Source organism: Pteronotus mesoamericanus, unplaced genomic scaffold, assembly GCF_021234165.1.
Source record: "Pteronotus mesoamericanus isolate MK-2021 breed Mesoamerican mustached bat unplaced genomic scaffold, CSHL_Meso_final scaffold_232, whole genome shotgun sequence".
NCBI classification, from domain to species: Eukaryota; Metazoa; Chordata; class Mammalia; order Chiroptera; family Mormoopidae; genus Pteronotus; species Pteronotus mesoamericanus.
In genome coordinates this window covers 5365485-5379966 of record NW_026555311.1, presented here as the reverse complement: position 1 = coordinate 5379966, position 14482 = coordinate 5365485, and the positions used below count along the sequence as shown (strand labels likewise).

The 14482-nt window shown below is 39.4% G+C and overlaps 1 protein-coding gene across 1 annotated transcript in view; it reads left to right on the top strand.

Annotated features, from left to right (window-relative positions):
• MCUB (mitochondrial calcium uniporter dominant negative subunit beta) overlaps positions 1-14482 on the top strand; it is a 101714-nt gene that overhangs the window by 47695 nt on the left and 39537 nt on the right. The window lies entirely within an intron of this gene.

The following is a 14482-nucleotide window of genomic DNA, read 5'->3' as shown; positions in this document are numbered from 1 at the left end:
AAGCGTGTTTATGTTCTTTCAAATTAGTGTTTCGGGTTCCTTTGGATATATTCCCAAAAGTGGGATCACTGGGTCAAAAGACAGGTCCATTTTTAATTTTTTGAGGTATCTCCATACTGCTTTCCATCATGGCTCCCCCCATCTGCATCCTCACCAACAAGGCAAAACAGTTCCTCTTTTTCACAGCCTCACCAGGATTTGTTGTTTGTTGATTTATTGATGATAGCCAATCTGACAGGTGTGAAATGATACCTCATTGTGATTTTAATTTGCATTTCTCTGATGATCAGTGACTTTGATCATCTTTTCATATGCCCACTGTCTATCTGTACGTCCTCTTTGGAGAAGTGCCTATTCAGGTCCTTTGCCCGTTTTTTTAATTGGATTGTTTGTTTTTGGTGTTGAGTTTTTAAAGTCTTTGTAAATTTTGGATATTAACCCCTTATCAGATATATTGGTGAATATGTTCTCCCATTCTATGGGTTGTCTTTGTATTTTCTTGATGATTTCCTTTACTGTGCAAAAACTTTTTAGTTTGATGAAGTCCCATTTGTTTATTTTTTCTTTTGTTTCCCTTGCCTGGGGAGATATATCTGATAAAATATTGCTATGAGCAATGTCTAAGATTTTTGCTGCCTATGTTTTCTTCTAGAGTTTTTATGGTTTTGGGTCTAACATTTAAGTCTTCGATAAATTTTGAATTTATTCTTGTGTGTGGTGTAAGAAGGTGGTCTAATTTCATTTTTCTGCATGTAACTGTCCAATTTTCCCAACACCGTTTATTGAATAAACTCTCTTTAGCCCAATGTATGTGCTCGCTTCCTCTGTCGAATATTAATTGACTATAAATGTACAGGTTTATTTCTGAGCTCTCTATTCTGTCCCATAGACCTATGTGTCTGTTTTTATGCCAGTACCATGCTGTTTTGATTACTATGGCCTTATAGTATAGCTTGATATTAGGTAGTGCAATTCCTCCAACTTTGTTCTTTTTTCACAGGATCACTGTTGCTATATGGGACCTTTTGTGGTTCCATATAAATTTTCGAAATATTTGCTCTAGTTCTGTAAAATACGGCATTGGAATCTTGACAGGAATTGTGTTGAATCTATAGAGTGCTTTGGGTAATACGGACATTTTAATGATGTTATTTCTTCCTATCCATGAACATGGTATATGCTTCCACTTATTTGTATCTTCTTTAGTTTCTTTCTTCAGTGTTTCATAATTTTCCAAGTACAGGTTTTTACATCTTTGGCTAGGTTTATTCCTAGATATTTTATTCTTTTTATAGTAATTGTGAATGGGATTGTAGGCTGGGGAGCCCAGCTTGATCCCTCACTGGTTGGGGGAACCCAACCAGCCACTGAAATATCCCTCTGAATCTTCAGCTGCCACTCACGGGAGCCCAACCAGACCTCTTGTGGCTCCGTACTCCCTACTAGTCACATTGTGCTGAAGTGGTTTCTTCTGTCTCTCTGTCTAAGGTTCAGATGGTTATTCAGGATGCTTTCTCTGCAATATCGTTGTAATTTCAAATTGGTCCTGCAAGGAGGTTAGTGTAGTTTCCACTTACTCCTCTGCCATCCTGGATCTGAAAGCCAGGAGTTTTAAAAAATAAAAATAATATTAAAGGCAATGTGGCTTTGGTGACTTTGCGCTCAGACAGACCTGGGTGTGAATTTGGACCTTGTGACTTGGGCCTTGTGATTCCTTAACTTTGGAGCCTTGGGGAAATAGAATGAAAATGCCTGTCTCTTCGGGTTTATTTGAGAATTAAGTCACATAGCACAGGCAAAATGCTGCTATATACATTTTCAATAGGCTGCTTTTTCAATTGTAATGTTACAGTTAAAGTAGTACAGTATATTTGTGTTATCAGTACCTTTTCTATATTAATTAAAATTCACTTAGTTGAAAACAATGGAATCCAACTCTGACCATCTCAAACAACAAGACACCTACTAGAAGAACAGTAGCTTCTATAATGAATAGCTGAGTGCCTGTCTTCAGGAGGGACAGGAACCAGAGAAACACTTCTGTGAATTCAGCAGCAGGGGTTAATCTAGGGCACCACTGTAAAATGATTCAGCAACCTCAGACACTTCCTACTGGCTCAGGAGGAGGTGAATGGCCCAGCTGGGGTCCATTAGCTCTGGCCAGATAAAAAAGTTCGAGAGAGTTAGCACTGGGAAATCATTCTGTACAGGAAAGCTGCCCAATGTGTACCTCCTCTATATTATATTTACAGTATTCTTTTTTCATTTTAACTTACAAAATATTCTGTTTTTGAAGTTGGAAGCAAAAGCATGTATTCACTCATTTATTCATTCAACAAGTAGTTTTTGAAATGTACCATGTGCCTGATTTCACAGATGTGTAAGGATTTATGAGGTGCCTGACATGTGCAATTAGTAGCAGCATGATTATCCTGCAGTTTACTTTAGAGACAAAATCACAGTAACCTTTAAGTTTGATTGCGAATAGGCCCCCAACATAATTATTTCTTTACTCCCCTCATCATCCCAATTTTCTTATAGGAGCGCCATCTGTTGTTTTTTTTCAATGAGTTATGTTTTTATTTATTTACACTTGTATTTTATGTATCTTTTTGTATTGCAGTAATTATTTGGGATTTTTCAGAAGGACAAAATTTCTAAGATGATAGTATTGTTAGAAAACACTTTGCTTCATTTTATCTTTTTCAGATAAATAAATTGAGGCCTAAAGTGATCCAGTGGTTTGTCAAAATCATGCATTTTGCCTCTGAATCAGGATTGATGCTGGAGTTGTTATTCATTTCAGTCCAATTGCTTTTGAAATTCAGCCTTTCCTGTTTCATGTATGAAAATTTTTTAATAGTTTGGGATAAAGATATGTGGAGCATGAACTAAAGACCTCTGAAATAGGAAGTTAAGTAGATACTAAATTTCTCTGGAAAAATGCTTATACTGTTTCTATCTGCTATCATGAAATAGTTAACCTCATTTTTTCAAACTAATTTAAGCTTTGACTTTAATACCTGATATTTTCTTTAAGAAATCATGACTAACACATGTAAGTGACATGGCATTACAGGTATGTAGTTATTGGATAAGGCATTCAGATTTAACTATATTCTCAATGTGATATCTTAGTGCTATGTTTATTTAATTCATTCTCATTTTGTAAGCTTAAGTTTGGGTTTCAAAGAAACATCTAAAGAAAAGATGGATGTTGTTGTTTATAGCTGTGGAAGTTAAAGCTGGATTTTAATATACAGTTATATGGAAGCTGGCAGAAGTATTAGGAATTTGCTGTTAATTATTTGTGTTCCCAAGAAGAATTCTATTTTGAGGAAGCCTGGGTCACATTTACACTTACAAATTGTACCAAACAAGTTGAGGTGCATTTGCTATATTTTATTGTCTTGATTAAAACAGATGTTTTTTTTTTCCCTCCACCACAAAATAACTTTTTTATTTGGGGATATTAGTTAAACATTAAAGGGTAAAAATGAGAAAAGAAGGAAGAACCATGAAGATTAATGTGTGAAAAATAATGCTAATAGTACATGTTGGAGTAATGAATGGATAATTCTGTTATGTACTTTTACTAGGGAGATTAGTTTCTTTAAAAAAATTCTAATAAAATTAACATAGCTCAAGGTGCGCCACAGCTTTCCGTTATAATCTCCTGAGCATTATTACCATTATTTCTAAATTTAGCTTTTTGAGATTTAAAAAAATTCCTTCAAAAGATACAGTTTATTCCAAAATCTTAATTCTTCAAGTTTTCTGTAACTGGTAGATGACCAGTGTTTACTAACAAGTACCTGGAAGCATTTTGGAAGGAACGACTAAAGAAGTTCCATTTTTCTTTTAAATATTTACAGATAAGTAACAAAGCCTAAGGGTATTGAGGAAGAGTTAAATTCACCTCAGTAATTATTTAAGTACAAGTGATACACTTTGTGATTTGAGGGCATTAAAAAGTTTAAGCTTTGCCTCCTCAGATGGAATCCAGGTAATTTAGGAAATAAATTGCTTTTGATGGGGTTTGTTGACCCTGAGAAAGAGAATATCTGCCAAGAAGGACTCCTTGTGGTTAATCAGGCCCCAAATTCATAAGTGAAGTATAGCAGCCATTGTTTGCAGAAGCCTCTTATGCACATTGTATATATTGTATATCAGGGAAAAGCCACAGGCTAAGCTGTCTGCCTGTACACTATGTACCTGCTGTCTGAGCCAATCCTAAAAGAAAGCTCCTGGAATTGTATTGCAACCAATAGAACGGAGACTTTCCCATCCATCAGGAGTTGTGCAACTATATTCTCATTAGCAACTGCACCTGTCAATCTGAGTGCCTCCTTCTGACCAGTCAGGACAGTGCTTTTTGTAGCAATCAAACAGAAGATCTGGAGGCCCCATTTGGATGAGAATGGACCAGTCAGGGACTGGGGGTGGGCACTTGTCTGTATATAAGCCAGCTTCACCTCTGCCTCATCAGAGCACACTTTCCCTTTCTACCAAAGCTGCATTTCCCCAGCTAGGGCTGTAACACTGAAGCTTTCTTAGTGGAGCAGGCAGAGCTGCCTCACCCAGGTCTGCTTTGACTGGGCTGTTCTATAGCCAACCTGTCTCTTGTTCTGTTTGCAGTGAATAAAGTCTCTTTCCCTTCACTGCACCCAAAACTGGGGACTCCTATTGGCATTCAGTTGGCTTTGACAACCTTTGGTTAACAGGTTTAGGACACACTATCCCTAAGATATGGCACCTTACCATATTAAATATCTTAAAATGAAGGATTTTTTTTTTTTTGATGACAGAAGCATGAAAGTCATGTTTACTTCTTCCCTTCCTCCTTTTTCTCTGAACTGGGTCATAAAACTCCCATGTGAAAGGTACCTTCCTTGTACAGCAGACAGTGGGAATTTGGAGGCAAGAAATCTGTACAAACAGAACTTACTAAACTAATCCTTATCTTCCTAGTTTCTTCTTAACCCCTATCCCAAACCTCTTTGTCATTTCTTCATAAATTTTTTGTTTCTTTGCCTAAAAGATATAAAAGCTTCCTGCTGTGTGGTCTTCATTCTCTGTGAAGGCTCCTAAGTACATGTAAAAATTAAATAAAATTTGTATGCTTTTCTCTTGTTAACCTTTGTCAGTTTAATATTCAGACCCAACCAGGGGCTCTAAGTAGGTTAAGGAAAGCCTTTTCCTCCCCTGTGCTTTCTTCTTGTGCTCCTCTAGCATTTCTTCATAATTTGGCTAGAACAGCTGTCGCATTGTATGGTAGTTGTTCATAAATTCAACAGATAATTTTACGAGTGCCAACCATGCACCGGGCATGGTTGCTGGTGCTGGAGACAGAGTGGTGAATACAGGAGAACACAGAGTCAAGATCCCTCCTTTCTTGACACTTTAGTGGTGAGAGGCCAGCAGAGAAGCAAATACGTGGCGCACACTCCCTGCGGGGAGCACACCTGCGCCTTTTCCTTCCCCCTCCTTCTACCCAGGTGCCTTACCTTTGCCTTTCTTTCTCCTAAGCTCCAAGAGCCCTCCTTTTTCTTCATTAACTTGTTTCCTGAGCAATGCAGCCCAGCTAGCCCACTTCTACTACCTCTGTAACATTGTAAATAAACTTTCTTATAAAAAAAAGCAAATAAACAAATAACTGACTTAATTGCAGATTAAGAGAAGGACTAGGGGAAAGTCAAAACTCTGAGGAGTATGGGACGGTCGGTCGTGTGGGAGGAACAGTGTTGGCGATGGTGATGGGGGAGGCCTGCGTGAGGAGGCAACATCTGATGATGAGCCAGAGGAGCAAAGCCTCCAGGGAAGGGACTGTGGGACGTGCAGAGTCCCTGGACAGGAATGAGATTGATACACTATTTCAGGAAGAGAGAGGAGGCCCATGTGCCTAGGGAGGACAGAGCGAAGGAAAGGAAAGAAAAATAGAAGATGAAGTCAGAGGGGTCGGAAGAGGTCAGAAGAGGTCAGACAGGGGAGGAATTTAAATTTATTGTAAGAGCAGTGTGGTAGGCTGTAACATTTTAGCAAGGCGGGTAACAAGATCTGCATTACGCTTGTAGAAGATCCCTTTGCTATTACAGCGAGAATAGGTTGTCGAAGGCAGGAGGAGAAGCCAGGAAAGAGTTTAGGAGATACTAAGAGCAGCCAGGGAGAGAGACGCTGATGGCTTGGAGAAGGGTAGTGACTGTGGAGAGTTTGGTCAGTTAGGCTTTTGTTTGGAAGTAAAACTGATAGCATTTGCTAAGGGAGTGTATGTACGGGAGTGGGCAAAAGTCGGTTTACAGTTGTGAGTATACAAAACAGTTTATTATTTATTAGTTATTGTTTTACTTTCCATACGAATAACTGTAAACCTCTTTGCTCACCCCTGCATGAAGAGAAAGAGGAATGAAGAGGGCCTCCTTGGTTTTGCCTTGAGCGGCTTAGTGGATGGCGGGACCATGTACTGAGATGGGGAAGAGTGAGGAGAGGCTGGTGTGGAGGGGAAAGATCTCTGCTCTTCTGCTAAAATTAGTTACTTACAGTAAGGCCGAGAGCCTGCGCAAGGGTCCTGCAGATAGAAGCAGGACTCAAATTCAGGCAGTCTGGCTCTAACTGCTATACCCTTCTTGGGCTCTGTGTCTAGAATTATAATAGCGTAGAGTCTAGGAAGAGGGCATTTGAGGTAAAGCAAACTGAGGGCAAAGGCATAGAGCCAACAAAGTGTGAAACACTTGGAGCAACAGCTTGGGACTTCCTGCTGGAGGATTGTTTGCAAGTCCTGTTTGGTAGAGCCTCAGAGAAACTTAGATCCAGTTTTTTTTCTTGAGCCCCCCTAAATTAAAATTCACCCTCTGGAGAACTTTTTTTTTCAATCCTTACCTGAGGACATTTTTTATTATTGGTATTATGGGGGTGGGGTACAGAAAGATAAATATCAATCAGTTGCCTCCCATACACGCCCCAACCAGGGATTGAACCTGTAACCTAGGTATGCGCCCTGACCAGGAATGGAACTGAAACCTTTTTCATGTACTGGACGATGCTCCTTTAACTCAGCATCCGGGTCAGGGCTTGAGAAGTTGTAGGAGCTTAAGTTAGAACTTTTCTCCAGCCTAGATTGTTTAAAGAAATCTGATTTGGGCAATATAGCTTCTTTTTTTCTTTTATCAAATTAAAAAAGAATCTTCTAAAAACTTTCTTCATAAAGGTTATTTTCACTTAGAAGATAAAATTTTCAGCTGCAAACATTGTTCCTTCTTTCTCTGCATTGTATGAACTGCCTTCCCTGGACTCTTCTGTTCAGTGAGCTAACTTGTTTCTTGAAGAGTTACTAAGCTTCACCATTTACAGATTTTAGAGCACATAGAATTTCTTTTAATTCTTTTTATAATAGTTTGTTGTCTTCTTTACCCTTTCTGCTTAAATATTCAGTCTCTGGGTAGAGGTCAGTGGCCTCACAGGCGGGACCACAGGCAGTGTAATTTAGAGGCTATTCACTCAGAGGAAGCATGCTGTAACATCGTTTCTGCCTAGGAAGTAACTGAAACCCTGTGTAACCACGCTGGGTATAATGTTTAGCACCACACTACACATAGGCACGTGATTTGTCGCTTTTGATGATGAATAATGCATTTCTAGTTTATATCACCTAATCTCTTATGCTTTGGGACTTAGGAATTTGTTTTTCGTCTATCACACTTCCTTTTCATTTTTTTCCTCCAACGCTAGATAACTAGATAGGAATGTAAACTCCAACTCAAAAAAAGCGACCTGTAGGATCCCTTTTTACCCAGAAAATATTACATATAGAATGAAATTGAGTGCCTGTGGCATGTTTACTAAATATAGTGATAAATATTGACTATCATCATATACTTTGGACACAACACATGCTTACATGTTCTTCCTTTAAAAAAAAATGCAGCACAATAAGGGTGAGAAAGAAAGAGGAAGTATAGTGTCAGATATTAATTCATTACATCTCAGCTCCAAATCTACCCTTCTTTGCTCTGTGATATTGTAGTTGGACCCTGTAAACACTTCCCTTTTGCCAGCTGGTGCACTTAGTTTTTGTCATAAAGGCACTTGGGAGACACTGCCAAGTGATAGCAGCAGGAAGTACTTCCTTTCCCACTTCTGGCTCTCCATTCTCCAACGTGAGAACCCCCATGGCCCTCACACCAAATTAGCACTCAGGCCTTCTTCTCTGCACCTACTGGCTGATTCTGAAGGGGCTCCAGCTGTGTCCTAGTCTGCTTCTTCACACCGAGAGAGCTGCTTTCCAGATTGTTCACACCCTTGACAAACAACAGGCCCCTTCTACAGCCCAGCCCAACTCTGACTGGAGCTCTGTTGCTAGTTCCTGTGCCCCGAGCAGCTGCATGTTTTCCCGCGTAACCAATAGCCACACCATCTGCAAAGGTGCCTGAATCTCATTCTTTGGAGAGAGAAGCCTCTCCGAAGTCCTCCACTATTCCTCTGCCTACATAAATATTATCAAAAGACAAACATAAAGCAACACCTCCCTCCATTATTGGAGTTTGTTTAGAGCAGAGGTCAACACACTTTCAATGACCTTCTAAAAGTATGAAAGAAAAGAATTCTTAGCTCATGGGTTGTAGTTTGCTGACCCCTACATTTAAAGTATGAATAAAGTAAATTCTTGAAGTCTAACCTAAAATGGCGAAAAGTCTGAATTTTTGCATAACAGATCCCCCAAAATCTTAGAGGCTTAAACCAACAATAAAAAAATGTATTAGTGTTCACTGTTTCTGTGGGGTAGAAATTGGAGAGAATGTGGCTGTGGTTCAGCTTCATGTCGCCTACGAGCTTGCTGATGCAGGCTAGAGCTGCCATCATCCTAAGGCACACATGGCTGACTCTTGGCTGGCGGCCTCAGTTTCTTTTCATGTGGGCTTCTCAACTGAGTTTCTTGAATGCCTCACACCGTGCTACTGGCATCCTCCAGAGAGAGAGTGATCCAGGATAGCAAACAGAAGCTATGATGCCTTTTATGATCTAACCTCACAAGCCATATGCTATCACTTACTGTCTTATATTGGCCACACAGGCCAGCCCTAATTCCATATGGTGGGTGTTACACCAAAGTGTGAATACTAGGAGGTACAGATTATTGGGGACTATCTTGGAAGCTGGTTACCATAGACTTGTACATGCAATTGCTTTTAAGTATGTTCAGTGATACTTACTAAGTTAATAAAGTGTTGACAAGTAGAGAATCTTGAAAACCCAGTGCTTTAGAAGTTTGATTAATGAAATAATATATAGTATGACAAACACAAAGCTACATAAAAACAACAATTTCTAAAATGCTTCAGTTAGATAGAATTGTGTATAGTAAAAATGCTCTCTACCATCCATTTAATTAAGGAACACATTAGGACATTCAAGGGTTTCACATTTTAAAAAGTATTTGAAGCCACTTATCTAATTCAACTCCTTAATTATACCCTTGAACAAACCTGAAGGAGGTTATCAAATTTGCCCAAAAGAATATAGCTGGAGTCAGTTATGAGAGAACCAACAGGGTAGAAGCCTCAGTGAGCTGATGCCCCCATGATATTTTCCTGCTTCGCTGTGTCCTCTCTCCTCAATAGATTAAAGGTTTCCTGGAAGAATTCTTTTTGTTTTATTTTTTCCATTCTTTCCTTTATAAGCTCTTTAACATTATATTGCATTTAAGTTACTTACTTTAACTTAACCTCACTAAATTCAAAATGAAAAAAATCTTAAGTAATGAGCTTTTACTATACTGAAGATAGTTTCTGTTGTTAAAAACTATGCTGTTTTGACCTATGATAAATCAAAATTAAACTCAGTTGTATTTTCTTAACTACTTTCTTTCATCCCCCCGCCCCCTGCCCCAACCATCGTTCTGTTCTATAGTCCCTCCTGTGTGATGAATGCCTGCTTCCCATCTATTGGCTCTGCTGGTCCTCTGCCCAGATACCTTCCCCTCGCATTATTTCCTGTCTTCAGGGCCCAGTACAGTGGCCTCTGACAATAGTCAATGAATTTTTTCTCCTCTGACTGGCTGTTGCACATGCCAGTTACACGTTGTTTTCCTTCTGAGTTTGTGTTGTCTTCACAGCCAGAGGGCTGACTTCTTGAAAACAGACAATGATCTGTTCCTATTGTGGTTCCTAGGATGGTCCTAGACCAATATTCACTCTGCCATTTTGTGCTGGGTTAGTTGTCATTAGTTTGCATACTATGGTTTTAATGAGAAACCTTTAAAGAATATATATATATATATTTTAATTTATATTTCCTGGGCCAGATCAGTCTGACCAATGTAAGCTAAGTATACACAATTCACTTGAAAATAAAATGCCCTCCCTATCTGATCCCTACAGTAAGATAATGTGGTTTTTTCTTTCTTTTTTGGGGCCTTTTTATTATATTTTTATTTTTTAATATGTATTTTATTGATTATATTATGACAGTTGTCCCATTTTTTTCCTTCCTTTTATTCTCCTCCTCCCTGCACCGCCCCCCTGCAGTCCCAGTCCCACCAACATCCCTGCCCCCCTTAGTGCATGTCCGTGGGTCGTCCCTATAAGTTCTTTGGCTTCTCCATTGCTCATACTATTCTTAACCTCCCCCATCTATTTTGTACCCACTATTTATGCGGCTTATTCCCTGTACCTTTTCCCCCATTCTCTCCCCTCTCCCGCCCCTCTGATCTCCATTTCTGCGATTCTGTTCTTATTCTAGTTGTTTCCTTAGTTTTGGGGTTTTTTTAGGTTCAGTTGTTGATAGTTGTGAGTTTGTTGTCATTTTATTGTTCGTAGTTTCTGACCTTCATCTTTTTCTTAGATAAGTCCCTTTTACATTTCATATAAGGGCTTGGTGATGATGAACTCCTTTAATTTGACCTTATCTGGGAAGCACTTCATCTGCCCTTCCATTCTAAATGATAGCTTTGCTGGATAGAGTAATCTTGGATATAGGTCCTTGCTTTTCATGACTTTTTCAAACTTCTTGCCAGCCCCTTCTTGCCTGCAAGGTTTCTTTTGAGAAATCAGCTGAGAGTCTTATGGGAATGCCTTTGTAGGTAACTGTCTCCTTTTCTCTTGATGCTTTTTAAGATTCTCCCCTTATCTTTAATCTTGGGAAATGTAATTATGATGTGTCTTGGTGTGTGCTTCCTTGGGTCCAACTTCTTTGGGACTCTGAGCTTCCTGGATCTCCTAGAAGTCTCTTTCCTTGGCCAGATTGGGGAAGTTCTCCTTCATTAATTTTTCTCAAATAAGTTTTCAATTTCTTGCCCTTCCTCTTCTCCTTCTGGCACCCCTATGATTTAGATGTTGGAACGTTTAAAGTTGTCCCAGAGGTTCCTAAGCTTCTCCTCATTTTTTCGAATTCTTGTTTCTTTATTCTGATCTGGTTGATTGTTTATCTCTTCCTTCTGCTCCCAATCATTTGAGTCCCGGGTCCCTTCCTTTTATTCTTGGTTCCCTGTATATTTTTCTTTATTTCACTTTGCATAGCCTTTGTTTTTTCCTCCATTTTGCAACTATACTCAACCAATTCAGTGAGCATCCAGATTACCAGTGTTTTGAACTCTGCATCTGATAGGTTGGCTATCTCTTCATCACTTAGATCTATCTTTGGAGCTTTGAGCTGTTCTTTCATTTGGGCCATATTTCTTTGTCTCAGCACACCCATTACATTGTAAGGGGCGAAGCCTTAGGTATTTGCCAGGGGAGGGCAACCCAGGTCGCTGTGTTGTGATGCTTTGCATGGGGGAGGGGTCTGAGAGGGAACAACGCCGCTTGCTCAGCTCTTGGCCAACTTTCAGCCACTTCCCCCACTACCCACAAGCAAATTGGGCCCTTCTTGTGATGATTCCCAGGTGGGTAGGTTTGTGTAACTTCTGGGACCCTGTGGGTCTCTCCAATGGACTCTCCTGTGAGGTTGGGAATTTCTTCTGCCGCCACAACCCCCACAGGTTTTTACCTCCAGAGGTCTTGAGGGTTTCTTTTTCCGCACTGGAACCCTGGGTTGCGTGGTCTGTCTTGCTCCCCAGCTGTTCCTCCTGGTTTATCCACACGCAAATGTGGGACTGACCAGATCGCTAGTTGCCACCTTGCCTGCCTGGTCCTCCTTGCCATGTGTCCTTTCCATTCCGGCTGCCCACCTCCACCCTTTCTATTGGTTTGGATGAATGTTCCTCCTTTCCTTCTTGGTTGTTGGCCTTCCATACAGTTTGATTTTCTGGCAGTCTGGTTATTTTTTGTTTTTAAATTTGTCATCTTTCTTTTGATTGTGTGAGGAGGCAAAGTGTATCTACCTATGCCTCCATCTTGGCCAGACCTAAAGAATATTTTTTTTGTTCAGTTAGAACTTTGTGTCAGTGTCCTTTTCATTTTCTTTTTTTCCTAAAAAAATTATTGCATGCCAGTAGACCAAAAGTATCTTACCATAAAATGTGTTCTCCTTTGTAGTTATTTTCAGAGATGACCAAGTAGTGATGTTTTTTTCCAGTTGGTTTTTATTTTTTATCTCCTTTGAGTCTCTGTCATTGCCAATCAGTGCTACCTTGGTAGGTTTCAGGGTGTGGTAGCAAAGTGAATTGTCAGGCCCTGAGGCTGGTACTCTAAAATAATGACTATGAAACAAAGATGTTTCTCTCCCTCTCTTTTACCCTCCCTTCCCCGTCTCTAAAAATACGTAAATAAAATCTTTAAAAAAATATACAGGGCAGACATAAGCTAGAAAATATAGTGTATTTTCAGGAGTCCAAAATGAAATATATAATTATAAATTCATTATATTAGAATGACAGAGTAAAGATATTTATCTGCTGAAATAAAATTTAAATCATCTGACTTTCAGTTGAAGTCTGTGTTTTGCATTTATTTGCATAGAATATAGTATTTTATGAGGAATTTTTAAAAGAAACTGTAACTGTATCATTAAATATGCCGGCTGTGGAATAAATTTAAAGCATTTAATGTGTTGATTTGCAGCCCTTGAGTAGAGATGCCAACTGTGCTATGCCATGTGGTTCTCAGACTTCTGTTATCTCAGACACCCAGGCATCAAAGCAAAGAAGACCTCTGGCTAGACCTCTAAAGTCTCAATTCTCTTCCTTTGAGATCATTCTTGACAATAACTGTCTTAAATTGGAAGCAAAAAGCTGGTGTATGTTCTTAGCAAAAGGAGCCTCCCGTGTAAAAGTTTTCCTTCCTAAATAATTTCTTTTTTGGGGGTCCCTCCATTATTATACTTAATCTCATCATTCCTCTTAAGCCTATTAAGACCTCAAAAACTGGCGTTCGTGCTGCCTCTCATTACCAGACCAGCAAGTAGAGATAAGGATTGAATCTTTATGGGCGCTTTTTTCAGATGGCTGCTGATCTGGAAAGCCAGTAGGTTATGTACCCTCAAAGACCATCTTACTACCTCATATCCAGCTAACATTTTTATATAAAGAGTAGAAAGGGTAGGTAAGGGGTTTGGGAAAAAAGCTTAATGAGATAAATGTTGTAGTCTAGCAGTGGTTTTCCTAGGACAGCAGTACCTCAGTACTCGTTAATTCATTCCGGAACTTGTGACGAGTGCCAAAACTGATTAGAACCAAATAATGAAGTATTTTCTCTTGCAGGCTGGCCTCATGACTCATACAAGCTCTAGCAAGCGCAATGAGTTCTGAGCCAGCACTGAGTGCTGAAACGTTTTTTTTCTTGTCAAAATATGATGAGTACAGAGAGTTATGACTGTATTTCTTTATCTGTTGATCAACAATTCCTTATCTGCATTCTCTCCTGGGAACGTAGTGGCTCAGATGCCATTTCCATAGCTTGTAGACCACCTGGGGGACAAAGGTTGAAATGTGTGTCCACCTCCTGGAGTCACATGGTCATGCATTCCAGTTTTTGGAATAACAGCTTTCCACGTGTGTTAATCCCTTAAGCCTATCAACTATAGCTAAAGCTAAAACCTTTAACTCAAGACTTCCCTTATCATGATTAATTGTAAAGAATTTTCACAAAGGAGAACTTTAATCTCAGTTCAAGTATCCAGATCAGATTTAACTGAAAATCTTGAAGAATAACACTTATATTGGGCCCTGGCCAGGTAGCATCATCCCAGTAAACCAAACCTGTGAGTCCAAGTCCCAGTCAGGGCGCATACAAGAATCAACCAATGAATGCAATAAATAAGTGGAACAACAAATCGATGTATTTTTCTCTCTCTCTAAAAATTAATAAAATTCAAAATAACCCCATTTATATTGGAATTGCATTGTCCCCAAGTTTAATTAATTTTCACAAGGTGAACATACTCATTAGGACCCAGATCAGGAAATGAAGTACTATTAACACCCTGGAAGCCCAAGCCCCCTAATTTACTCTCTTAATTACTATCTAAACTACAAAATGTAACTACTATCCTACTTTCTAACACCATAGATAGAGTGCTGCTATGAATGTGCTTATATTTATGCTTCTTATAT